The sequence below is a fragment of the Manacus candei genome, unplaced genomic scaffold (assembly GCF_025592945.1).
Source record: "Manacus candei isolate 608988 ecotype Guabito, Panama unplaced genomic scaffold, ASM2559294v1 h1tg000065l, whole genome shotgun sequence".
NCBI lineage: Eukaryota > Metazoa > Chordata > Aves > Passeriformes > Pipridae > Manacus > Manacus candei.
Window position 1 is genome coordinate 14,503,172 of NW_026138113.1, and position 12,332 is coordinate 14,515,503.

Consider the following 12,332-nt stretch of genomic DNA (forward strand, 5'->3'; position numbering starts at 1 on the left):
CAAGCTCATTCTACAAGTGTTTGGCCAATGTAAGGAATTGCTGAGAATAGGTTAGTAATTACTGTAGCGCCTCAGAATGATATTTGGCCTCATGGGAGGACATATCCTACGAAGGCAGTTGCTATTAGAGTTAAGAGGAGAATACTCCTGTGTTTCAGGTTTCTTTATATAGGTAGGAACCATAGTAGAATCCTCGTCCAATGTGTAGGTAAATGCATATGAAGAAGAAGGAGGCGCCGTTTGCATGGAGGTTTCGGATTAGTCAGCCGAATTGAACATTTCGGCATGTATGGGCGACGGACGTGAATGCCAGGGTGATATCCTGTATAATGTATTGCTAGTAGGAGGCCAGTGGTGATTTGGATTGTTAGACAGATGCCAAGAAGAGATCCAAAGTTTCATCAGGCGGAAATGTTTGGTGGTGTTGGGAGGTCAATTAAAGAATTGTTGATTATTTTTAGAAGGGGGTGATGTTTTTGTAAGTTAGGGGCCATTAATTCTTAGTTCTGTGTAAATAAGATTATAATTAAGATAGATAGAGTGAAGGATCCTAGATAGGTTTTGATTAGTCCGGAGTGTAGAGTAGTTGAGATTTTGGATACTTTGAGTTGAAGGGTCGCTAGTCCTTCTGGGCCTATTTTTTTATATCAGGATAGGTCGATTAAATGGGATGCAATGTTCTGGCCGTTGTTTAGGAGTTTAGTAGAGCTGAGGCGGTGTATAAGGGGGTTAAAATATCCTAGAGTGCTGGAGAAGTTTATAGTGATATTTTGTTTGGGGACAGAGAAGGTATGTGTGAGTTTTGATAGTTCTAATGCCAGAATGATGCCTAATGTTGTAATAATGATAGCAGTGGTTTTTGTGACCAGTGGTATGGTTATAGGAGGGGTTTTTGTAGGGGAGATATAAGAGGTAATTAATAGACCAGCTATAATACTTCTGAGAGCGAGACGAGTAATTGGGTTTGTGACTGCTGGGTTGTTTTCATTGATGGGAGTAATGGAGGGAATCCGGGTGTAGTCAGTTTGTACTAGTAGGGCTATAGGTAGGCTGTAAGTTGCAGTAAAAGCTGTAGCTACGAGGGTTAGGAGGAGTGCTCAGGTGTTTAGATAGGAGGTGTTAAGACTTTGGATAATGAGATCTTTTGAGTAAAACCCTGCTAAAAATGGTGTTCCTATGAGAGCTAAATTTCCGATTGTCAGGCATGAGGTAGTTGTAGGGAGTAGTTTCTGTAATCCTCCTATTTTTCAAATGTCTTGTTCACCGTTAAGGCTGTGAATGATAGACCCAGAGCAAAGGAAGAGTATGGCTTTAAAGAATGCATGCGTAGAGATGTGTAGGAAGGCTAGTTGAGGTAGATTTAGGCCAATAGTGACTATTATTAGTCCTAGTTGGCTGGATGTAGAGAAAGCAATAATTTTTTTGATGTCGTTTTGGGTAAGAGCGCATGTAGCGGCAAATAGGGTGGATAGGGCACCTATACAAAGGCACATAGTTAGGGCAATTTGGTTGTTACATAATATGTGGTGAGTGCGAATAAGTAGAAAGATTCCGGCAACTACTATTGTGCTGGAATGGAGTAGGGCAGATACAGGGGTTGGCCCTTCTATAGCTGCTGGGAGTCATGGATGCAGGCCAAATTGGGCGGATTTACCTGTGGTGGCTAGGATGAGCCCTAAGAGAGGGAGAAGGGATATTTGGTTTGGGGAGGATTGCTGTTGAATTTCTCAAGTGTTTATTGAGGATGCTAGTCATGCTATGCAGAGGATTAGTCCAATATCCCCAATACGGTTGTAAAGTACGGCTTGAAGTGCAGCGGTGTTGGCTTCTGCTCGACTGTGTCACCATCCAATCAGGAGGAAGGATATAATTCCGACTCCCTCTCAGCCGATAAATAAGAGGAATATGTTATTAGCGATGATTAGGATGAGTATTGCAATGAGAAAGATTAGAAGGTAAAGAGAGAATTTTGTGGTGTGGGGTTCTGAGGCTATATATCATGTTGTAAATTGAAGAATAGATCATGTTACGAATAGTGCAATAGGAAAAAACGTTAAGGAGTATTGGTCTATTTTAAGGCTAAAAGGGATTTTGAAGTTCGCAATAAATTTTCATTCTCAATAGAAAGTGGTATTTTCCATATTTAAGTAGATGGAGAGGATTATGGGAATTAAACTAACTATGAAGGAAGTTTTAACAGTGTGTATGATGGTTGTTGGAGAGTTTAGGTAGTTTTTGGATAGGAGGGGGAGTAGGATGGGTATAGAGAGGGTAGCCAGGGTCAAGAATATAGAGGTGTTGAGGATTAATGGGAAGTCCATTACTTTTACTTGGACTTGCACCAAGATGAATGGCTCCTAAGACCAGTGGATTGCTATTATCCTTTAAAAGTAAGGGGGCTGAGGTCTTAGGCTCAAATGCAAGAGTTAGCAGTTCTTGTTGGTTAAACCTCCCCTCGGCAGGCAAGAAGAGTTTAACTTCTATTTTTAGGATCACAGTCTAATGTTTGGTTTAAAACTATGCTTGCATGTGGGAATTCCTGAGATTAGCTCTGGTTTTAGGATGAGGAGGAGGGAGGGTAGGATATGAAGTGTTGTAAGGAGATGTTCTCGTGTATTTGAATTTTGGGTGGTTGTAATATAGGTTGGAGTTGGACCTCGTTGGGTTATAAGGAGTATGTAGAGGGTATAGGCTGCAGTTAGTAGAGTTGCGGCTCCGGTTAGGATAATGGTGAAGGTGGATCAGTTGAAGAGTGCAATTATGATAGTTAATTCAGCTATCAGGTTAGTGGTAGGAGGAAGGGCTATGTTTGTTAGGTTGGCTAGGAGCCATCAGATTCCTGTTAGAGGTAAAAGGGGTTGTAGGCCTCGTGTTAGAAGGAGAGTGCGACTATGTATGCGTTCATAGTTTGTATTAGCTAGGCAAAATAGTATGGAAGAGGTGAGTCCATGTGAAATCATTAGGATTATGGCCCCTGAAAAGGATCAGTGGGTTTGGATTATTGTTGCGGCAATGACTAGACCTATGTGGCTTACTGAGGAGTAGGCGATTAATGACTTAAGGTCGATTTGGCGTAGGGAGATGGAGCTTGTTATTAGTGCCCCTCATAAGGCTAGGGTTAAAAATGGGTAGTAGAGGTAGTCTAATAGGGAGTTTGTAATTATTGAGGTACGCATAATGCCGTATCCCCCAAGTTTGAGGAGGAGTGCAGCGAGAAGTATGGATCCTGCGATTGGTGCCTCTACGTGGGCTTTTGGGAGTCATAGGTGTAGTCCGTAAAGGGGAACTTTCACTATGAAAGCGAGCAATAGGGCTAGACTTGATATGAGGCCTGTTCAGGAGTTTGTAAGAGATGAGTGTGAAAGTTTTATTATAGTGATGTGTATAGTTCCTGTTTGAGTGTGAAGATAGAGGATCACTACTAATAGGGGAAGAGAACTAATTAGTGTATAAAATAAGAGGTAGATTCCAGCACTTAAACGTTCTGGTTGGCTACCCCATCGTATGATTAGAATTAGGGTAGGGATTAGGGTAGCTTCGAATGCGATATAAAATAATATCAGTTCTAAGGCTGAGAAGGCCAAGATAATGAATGGTTGGGTGAGGATTATGGTTATGGTAAAAATATATTTTCGTGTGGGAGGTTCTTGTTGAAGGTGATTTTGGCTTGCCAGGATTATAAGAGGTAGAAGTCAACAAGATAGAACTAATAAGGGGGATGAAATTTGATCAGTTCCAAGTCATGGTGATAGGTTTTTGCTAGGGTAATAGGTTGAAGGAAGTCATTGTAAGCTAGCGGTTGCAATTAAGAGGCTGTGCGAGGTGACATTGAGTCATAGGAATTTTGGAGGAGATAGGAGGGTTATGGGGAGTAATATGATTGTAGGGAGAATACTTTTTAACATTGTAGAAGGTTTAGATTGTGTAAATGATCCAATCCGTGAGTTCGGGTGGAAGCTACTAGGACTGCTAGACCGGTGCCTGCTTCACAGGCTGAGAATGCTAACATAAGAATGGGCATTAAGGTGGGGGATGTTGTTTGGGTTTGAATAGGTCATATGGAGAGGGCAATGTATATTGATAGTATTATGCTTTCTAAGCATAGCAGGGCAGAAATTAGGTGTATTCGGTGAAAGGCTAGTCCTAGACTACTTAGGGTGAAGGCAGAGTAGAAGCTTAAATGCAGAAAGGTCACTGAGAAAGTCACGGGGTAGGACTGTGGTTTGTTGAGCCGAAATCAACTGTCTTTGCTAGACTAACTTTCTGAAGTTATTCTGCTCATTCTAAGCCCCCTTGAATTCATTCATAAATTAGCCCTAGTGCGAGGAGGAGAATGACTGTGGAGGTTCATGTTAAGGTAGTGAGGGGGGAGAGGAGTTGAGTAGCCCATGGGAGGGGCAGTAGGAGGGCAATTTCTAGGTCGAACAAGAGGAATAAGATTGTGACAAGGAAGAATCGGATTGAAAATGGGAGGCGGGCAGAGCCCAGTGGGTCAAAGCCACATTCGTATGGGGATAATTTTTCTGAATCTGGATTTATTTGAGCTAATCAAAGGTTTAGTGAAGTTAAGATAATACATAGTGATAGAGAAATTGTGAATATAAAGAGGATGATGTTAATTGCCTTTCTCTGGTTTTGATCCAGATTTTAGAGATTGGAAGTCAATTGTAATTAATATACTAGAAAAGCAAGATCCTCATCAATAGATTGTTATGTAGAGGAACAGTCAGATAATGTCAACAAAATGTCAGTATCAGGCCGCTGCTTCAAAGCCAAAGTGGTGGTTGGATGTGAAGTGGAATTTTACGAGGCGGAGGAGGCAAATCAAGAGGAAGGAGGATCCAATGATTACGTGGAGACCATGAAATCCTGTGGCGATGAAAAAGGTTGATCCATAGACTCCGTTGGCAATTGAGAATGGAGCTTCATAATATTCTATTGCTTGAAGTGCTGTAAAGTAGAATCCTAATAGGACGGTTATAAGTAGGGCTTGGGTAGCTTGGTTCCGATTGCCCTCTGTAATGCTGTGATGTGCTCATGTGACAGTGACTCCTGAGGCTAGGAGGATAGCAGTGTTTAGTAGGGGGACTTCTATTGGATTGAGAGGTTTGATTCCTATAGGAGGTCATTGTCCTCCGAGTTCTGGAGTGGGGACTAAGCTGGAGTGGAAGAATGCTCAGAAGAATCTTAGGAAGAAGAATGCTTCGGATGTAATAAATAAAATTATTCCGTAACGTAAGCCCTTTTGGACTGTAGGGGTATGGTAGCCTTGGAATGTGCTTTCTCGTACGATGTCACGTCATCATTGGAGTATCACTAGGATTATAGAGAGTAGGCCTAGGAGTAAGAGTTGGATAGAGTTGTGGTGAAATCATATGGCTAACCCAGAGGAAGTGAGGAGGGCGGCTGCTGCTCCAAAAATGGGTCAAGGGCTTGGGTCTACTATGTGAAATGAGTGGGCTTGGTGTGTCATTAAGGGTTAAATGTTTTCTTGTAAGTAAAGGCTTAGAAGAAGTACAAAGACATACGCTTGGATTATTGCCACGGCCACTTCTAGAATTGTTAAGAGGAGTAGAATTGTTATAGTTAGAAGGGACACGGTAGGTATAATGGGAAGGAGGACGGTAGTGGTTGTTGAAATGAGTTGGATGAGTAGGTGTCCTGCTGTGAGGTTGGCTGTGAGGCGAACTCCTAAGGCTAAAGGGCGAATGAGAAGGCTTGTTGTTTCAATTATGATGAGGGCAGGAATTAGAGGTGTTGGGGTGCCTTCTGGTAGGAGGTGTCCAAGGGAAGCTGAAGGTTGGTTTCGTAGGCCTGTTAGCAGGGTGGCAAGTCATAGAGGGAAGGCGAGGGCTAGGTTTATTGATAGTTGGGTAGTAGGTGTGAATGTGTAAGGTAGGAGGCCTAATAGGTTAATTGTTAGAAGTATAATTATGAGTGATGATAGGATTAGGGCTCATTTATGGCCTTTTTTGTTTAATGGGGTTATTAGTTGTTTTGTGATTAAATGGAGAAATCAGAGTTGAAGAGTTGAAAGACGATTTGTAACTCATCGATTGCCAGGAGAAGGAAGTAATAGGGTTGGGAATAACAGCGAGATGAGGATAAGGGGGATTCCGAGGAGGGTTGGGCTTATGAATTGATCAAAGAAGCTTAGGTTCATGGTCAGTTTCAGGAATGGGTTTTTATAGTGGGTAGTGTTTTGTTGGAGGGTGAGTTAGTTGGGGTAAATAGTAAGAGTTTAGGTTGAAGGATAAGAGAAAAAGTGAATCATGAAGTTAGTATGATAAAAAGTCAAGGTGCAGGGTTTAGTTGGGGCATGTCATTAAGGAGGGTGAATAATCCTCTTTCTCTAGCTTAAAAGGCTAGTGCTGGTTCATAGCTTCTTAATGATTAGGATGTTAGAAGTGAAGATCAGTTTTCGAAGTGTGTTAGAGGGGCTGATTCTACTACGATAGGTATGAAGCTGTGGTTGGCTCCACAGATTTCTGAGCACTGACCGTAGAAGATTCCAGGACGGGTTGTGATAAAGGAAGTTTGGTTCAGTCATCCTGGAATTGCATCGGTTTTTACACCAAGGCTAGGAACAGCTCAGGAGTGGAGAACGTCATCAGCTGTAACAATAATTCGAATCGGGGATTCTATTGGAATGACGATGCGGTTATCAACTTCTAGGAGGCGGAAATGACCGAGTGGTAGATCCATAGTTGGTAGTATGTAAGAGTCAAAAGATAAATCTTTAAAGTCTGTATATTCGTAGGATCAGTATCATTGGTGGCCAATAGCTTTGAGGGTGAGGTCAGGCTCATCGATTTCATCTATCATGTAGAGGATTTGAAGGGATGGGAGGGCTAGTATAATTAGGACAATGGCAGGTAAGATTGTTCAGACAAGTTCTTGTGCGTTGACGGTGTTGGAGGATAGTTTTTCTAGAAGTATAAGAGCTAGTAAATACAGGACTAGGCTACAAATGGCTAGTGCGACTATTAGGGCGTGGTCGTGAAATTCAATAAGTTCTTCTATAATAGGGGATGAAGCGTCTTGAAAACCAAATTGAGAGTGGTTGGCCATGGAGTTGGGATGGGATGTACTGGGTTTTCACCTGTGATTTAGTCTTGACAAGACTATGTAATGATTTTACTAACAACCCATAAGAAAGAAGCATGAGTGGTTTGATGCGGTTGGCTTGAAACCAGCTTATGAGGGTTCGATTCCTTCCTTTCTTGTACTTGGACAAAAGCTGGTTCTTCAAAGGTATGGGAGGGAGGAGGGCAGCCGTGAATTCATTCAATGTTTGTGGAGGTAAGTTCTGGTTGCACTACTTTCCGTTTGGATGCGAAGGCTTCTCTGATAATGAACATTAGTATAATTACAGCTACTATGGAGATGAGGGAGCCGATGGAGGATAGGGTGTTTCATAGGGTATAAGCATCTGGGTAGTCTGAGTATCGTCGTGGTATACCAGCTAGGCCTAGGAAATGTTGTGGGAAGAATGTTAGGTTGACCCCAAAGAATATTAGTCCAAAGTGGGCTTTAGCTCATGTAGAGTGAAGGGTGTAGCCAGTGAACAGTGGGAATCAATGTGTGAAGCCAGCTAAAATGGCGAATACTGCCCCCATAGATAATACATAGTGGAAATGTGCAACTACGTAGTAGGTGTCGTGCAGGGCGATGTCTAGGGAGGAGTTGGCAAGAACGATGCCTGTTAGTCCACCAATGGTGAAGAGGAAAATAAAGCCTAGGGCTCATAGTATGGGCGGGTCTCATTTGATTGTTCCACCGTGTAGGGTTGCTAGTCAGCTGAAGACTTTAATGCCAGTGGGGATTGAAATTATGGTGGCGGATGTGAAGTAAGCTCGGGTATCTACGTCCATTCCAACTGTAAATATGTGGTGAGCTCATACGATAAAGCCCAAGAAACCAATGGATAATATGGCTCAGACTATGCTTATGTAGCCAAAGGGTTCTTTTTTACCGGCATAGTAGGTTACAACATGGGAAATAATTCCGAATCCTGGTAGGATAAGGATGTAGACTTCTGGATGGCCAAAAAACCAGAATAAGTGTTGATATAAAATTGGGTCTCCGCCTCCTGCGGGGTCAAAGAATGTAGTGTTTAGGTTTCGATCTGTTAGAAGCATTGTAATGTCAGCAGCGAGGACTGGTAGGGAGAGGAGAAGTAGAACTGCAGTAATTAGGACGGATCAAATGAATAGAGGGGTTTGGTATTGTGAGAGAGTAGGTGGTTTTATATTGATTGCTGTGGTGATAAAGTTGATTGCCCCAAGGATGGATGAGACACCTGCCAGGTGAAGGGAGAAGATGGCAAGGTCTACTGATGCACCGGCGTGGGCTAGATTTCCGGCTAGGGGTGGGTATACTGTTCATCCTGTTCCAGCCCCGGCTTCTACTGTAGAAGATGTTAGAAGAAGTAGGAAGGATGGAGGAAGTTGTCAGAAGCTCATGTTATTTATTCGTGGAAATGCTATGTTGGGGGCACCAATTATTAATGGTACTAATCAGTTACCAAACCCTCCGATTATAATAGGCATTACTATAAAGAAAATTATAACGAAGGCATGTGCGGTGACGATTACATTGTAAATTTGGTCATCACCTAAAAGGGTGCCTGGCTGTCCTAGTTCTGCTCGAATGAGGAGACTAAGGGCTGTGCCGATTATACCAGCTCATGCGCCAAAAATAAGGTAAAGTGTGCCGATATCTTTGTGGTTAGTGGAAAATAGTCAACGGTTGATGAAAGTCATAGGTAAGATGGCTGAGTGTAGAAGCGTTCGGCTGTAGTCCTTTTTACAGAGGTTTGATTCCTCTTCTTATCGATTCTGTAGTGAAGTTCATGTTGAGTTGCAAGTTCATTGATGTGCATTAAACATGCGCCGGGATCTAGTAGACAGAAGCCTGTTGGTTGGGGCATTTAGCTGTTAACTAAAATTTTATGGGATCAAAGCCCATCTGTCTAGGGGGAGGTTCTAGCTTAATTAAAGCATCTGAGTTGCATTCAGGAGATGCAGGTTAGTATCCTGTGTACCTTAACAGAAACTAAGAGGGATTAGCCCTTGTTTAAGGCTTCGAAGGCCTTCGGTTTAAATAACCTAAGTTTCTAAGGGATTGCGAGTACTATGGGAGATAGTGGTAGGAGTATAATTGATAAGGAGGTAAAGGTTGTGGTTAGGGTGTTAGTTGGTTTGTTAGTTTGTCATTGTTTTATGTAGTTAGTGAAGTTTGGGGGTAGTGTGATGGTTGCACAGTAGGCCAGTCGTAGGTAGAAGAAAAGTCCAAGTAAAGAGAGTAGGGTAATAGCTGTGGCTACTACTGTTAGTTCTTGTTTTGTGAGCTCTTGAATAATTAACCATTTGAGTAGGAATCCCGTTAGGGGAGGAAGACCTGCAAGGGAGAGGAGAGTGAGCATAAGGATTGTGGTTAGTGATGGAATTTTGGTTCATGTGGATATAACAGTGGATAGTTTTAGGGTATTGGTTGTGTTAAGGATGAAGAAGATGGCGGAAGTTGTTACAGTATATGGATAGAACGTAATTAAAGTCAGATTGGGGTTATAGTTGAGAATAATAGTTATTCGTCCTAGGTGTGCGATAGATGAGAAAGCTAAAATTTTGCGAGTTTGGGTTTGTTTAAGTCCTATTCAGCCACCTAGGACTGCGGAAGCAATAGCTATCGAAGATAGGAGAGTTGGGTTGAGTGAGGGGGATGTTAGGTAGAATAGTGTGGTTGGTGGAAATTTTGTGACTGTGGCTAGTAGGAGGCATGTTGTTATAGTTGAGCCTTGAAGAACTTCTGGAAATCAGAAATGAAATGGGACTAAGCCTAGTTTAATTGAAATTGCAATAGTTAGTAGTATACATGATATGGGGTGGGTTAGTTGGGTGATGTCCCATTGGCCAGAGAATCATGCATTGGTCATGCTGGAGAGTAAAAGTAGCGTAGATGCGACTGCTTGAGTTAGAAAGTATTTAGTAGAGGCTTCAATGGCTCGTGGATGGTGGCTTTTAGAGATTAATGGAAGAATAGCTAAAGTGTTAATTTCTAAGCCGACTCATGCTATTATTCAGTGGTTACTCGAAATTGTGATTGAGGTTCCTAGGAGTAAGCTTATTGTGGAGATTAGTTTAGCTTGGGGATTCATTAGTAAGGGAAGGAGTTAAAGATGAATCCAGACAATAAAATTCTGAAATGAGAAGTTCTGTTGTACTAGACTTTATATTTTGCAGAAATTCCTGAGATTCATTGCGTTGTCCGAGCCCATACGATTGGACACACCTGTTCACCTGTCCAAACTTGGAAACTAGGTCTGCCAACCGGGAAAAGATTATCTCAAGTACTGTTGACTCCAAGTAAATGATCACTGTAATCCACTTAGATCTCCTCACTGGGGATAGACATGATTATATTATTGTCTGTATTTCCACTGTTACTCAGTTGTTATGTTGTTTACATTTTTAGAAATGACACTTCATCAATACACTGTTCGAGTCATTCACCAGTGTCATGGTCCAACCATGGACCACACGGTGGGATGGAATCCAACAGCCCCCAGGAGCTGGTTTCTCCCCTGAGGGTGCAGAGCAGCAGGGCCTTTTCCAGACCCAACTGTACCTTCCAGAAAGATATCAGCTATACTTTGCTTCTTTGCTGACTTCTGTTTTAGATGTCAATGTGTGGACCACCCTGGCCAACGTGACGAAGATGGACGTGATATGTGTGTCCATGGTAACTCCCACGAGTCCTTTTCGCACCTGTCTGGTTGGAATACCCATTGATAACTACTGGTGGGGAACTCTATATAATGAGACCGTGTTAGCAAACTGCACATATCCAGGAGTTGACATTTCTTCTTAGAGATATATACCAGAACGCATCAGCTTGGTGCAATGAGACTCTGCAAAAACGATTTATTCCTGGATCCGATGTGATAGGTCTCCCAAATGATCTGTTTCTCATTTGTGGACAAAGAGCATGGAAAGGTATTCCGGGAAAGGCTGTAGGAGGCCCTTGTACCTTTGGACAATTAACCTTTTTTCATCCTCGCAGCGTAACCTTGCCTAAACTAAGAAGACGCAGACATAGCACACGGCGGTTTACTCCGGACTCTAACTCTGATGTAGAGTTTTGGAATAAGGCTGAAAGAATAACTGCTAGTATAATATCTCAGATAGGGACTGCTCATGCTTTGGCTTCTCTAAATAAACTAGGATGCTGGTTGGCTAAAGAAGCTAATGCTACTTCTGCTGCTTTGAGTGCATTGCTCACAGATGTAGACTCTGTTAGACATGCAAGTTTACAAAATAGAGCTGCTATTGATTTTTTTTTTTGTTGTTAGCCCAGGGACATGACTGTCAAGATTTTGAGGGCATGTGCTGCATGAATTTAAGTGATCATTCTGAATCTGTTCATGCTAGCATCCAGAAATTAAAAGCCCTTACTCAACAATTACATGTTCATGATGAATGGAACCTCTTTGGTGATTGGAAATGGGGATGGTCCTGGTTACGAAAAGCATTAATAGGCTTGTCAATAGTTGGATGTATAATAACATGCATATTGTGTATGATTCCCTGTATACTAACATGCGTACGTCAAATGATAAACGCCAGGCTAAATGCATTGCAATTTTGAGTAGTTCGTTATCACCCTCTTGCTACCATTGATCACGCGGTGGTATGTAAGGGGGGTACTTTTGAATTAGATGATCAATGGAGCATAGAGGCGTGAGAACGGAATCATATTAGGATGTGAAACCAGCTAGAGTATGGTACAATGTAACTTCATGGCACAAGCTAATTGTAAGGTCCATTGTGCTTTTCAGCAAGTCAGCCTGATATCCCCTATTATCAGAGCTGAGTTCTTCCTTGGTTTTGCTACATATTGCAAGATAGAGACATCTACCCTTGAAACACAATGGTAGAGGTCATCCATAGGGGTGAGAAAGATGATGATGGGAGGAAGATTATGTGGGCAGGGGTCGCTCGCCCCTTGCCCTACAAGTAGGGCATACGCAGACTGCTGCCATGAGGTAATGATCAGGCGGTGTTTGGCTGCCATTCAGGCATCACCTTATACTGCGTACTGGCCCTACGTAGTGTAATGTGGAACTGATAAAAATGGGGTGTCGGAGCTGCTGAGTTGAGCGATACTCATCCTACCACCGAGACTGTGTTGCTCCACGGGGACGCCCGCTAAGCATGGGTACCGACCAGCTGCTGCAGATCCTGACAGCCCTGGCCTGTCTGTGTGGGTAAGCACAGTTTTTTGATAGGAAGCAACTGAGAGAACAAACTTTTTTAATATCCTTTTTGTGT

The 12,332-nt window shown here is 42.5% G+C and overlaps 1 protein-coding gene and 2 long non-coding RNA genes across 3 annotated transcripts in view; 2 read left to right on the forward strand and 1 right to left on the reverse strand.

Annotated features, from left to right (window-relative positions):
- Positions 1-12,332, forward strand: part of LOC127479171 (translation initiation factor IF-2-like) — an 87,970-nt gene that overhangs the window by 37,816 nt on the left and 37,822 nt on the right. The window lies entirely within an intron of this gene.
- LOC127479178 (uncharacterized) overlaps positions 1-12,332 on the forward strand; it is a 31,445-nt gene that overhangs the window by 2,740 nt on the left and 16,373 nt on the right. The window lies entirely within an intron of this gene.
- The window catches only part of LOC127479177 (uncharacterized), a 36,444-nt gene continuing 24,605 nt past the window's right edge, over positions 494-12,332 (reverse strand). Inside the window, exon 2 of the long non-coding RNA XR_007907486.1 lies at positions 494-625. This is a non-coding gene — a long non-coding RNA (uncharacterized LOC127479177). The remainder of the gene's footprint in view (positions 626-12,332) is intronic.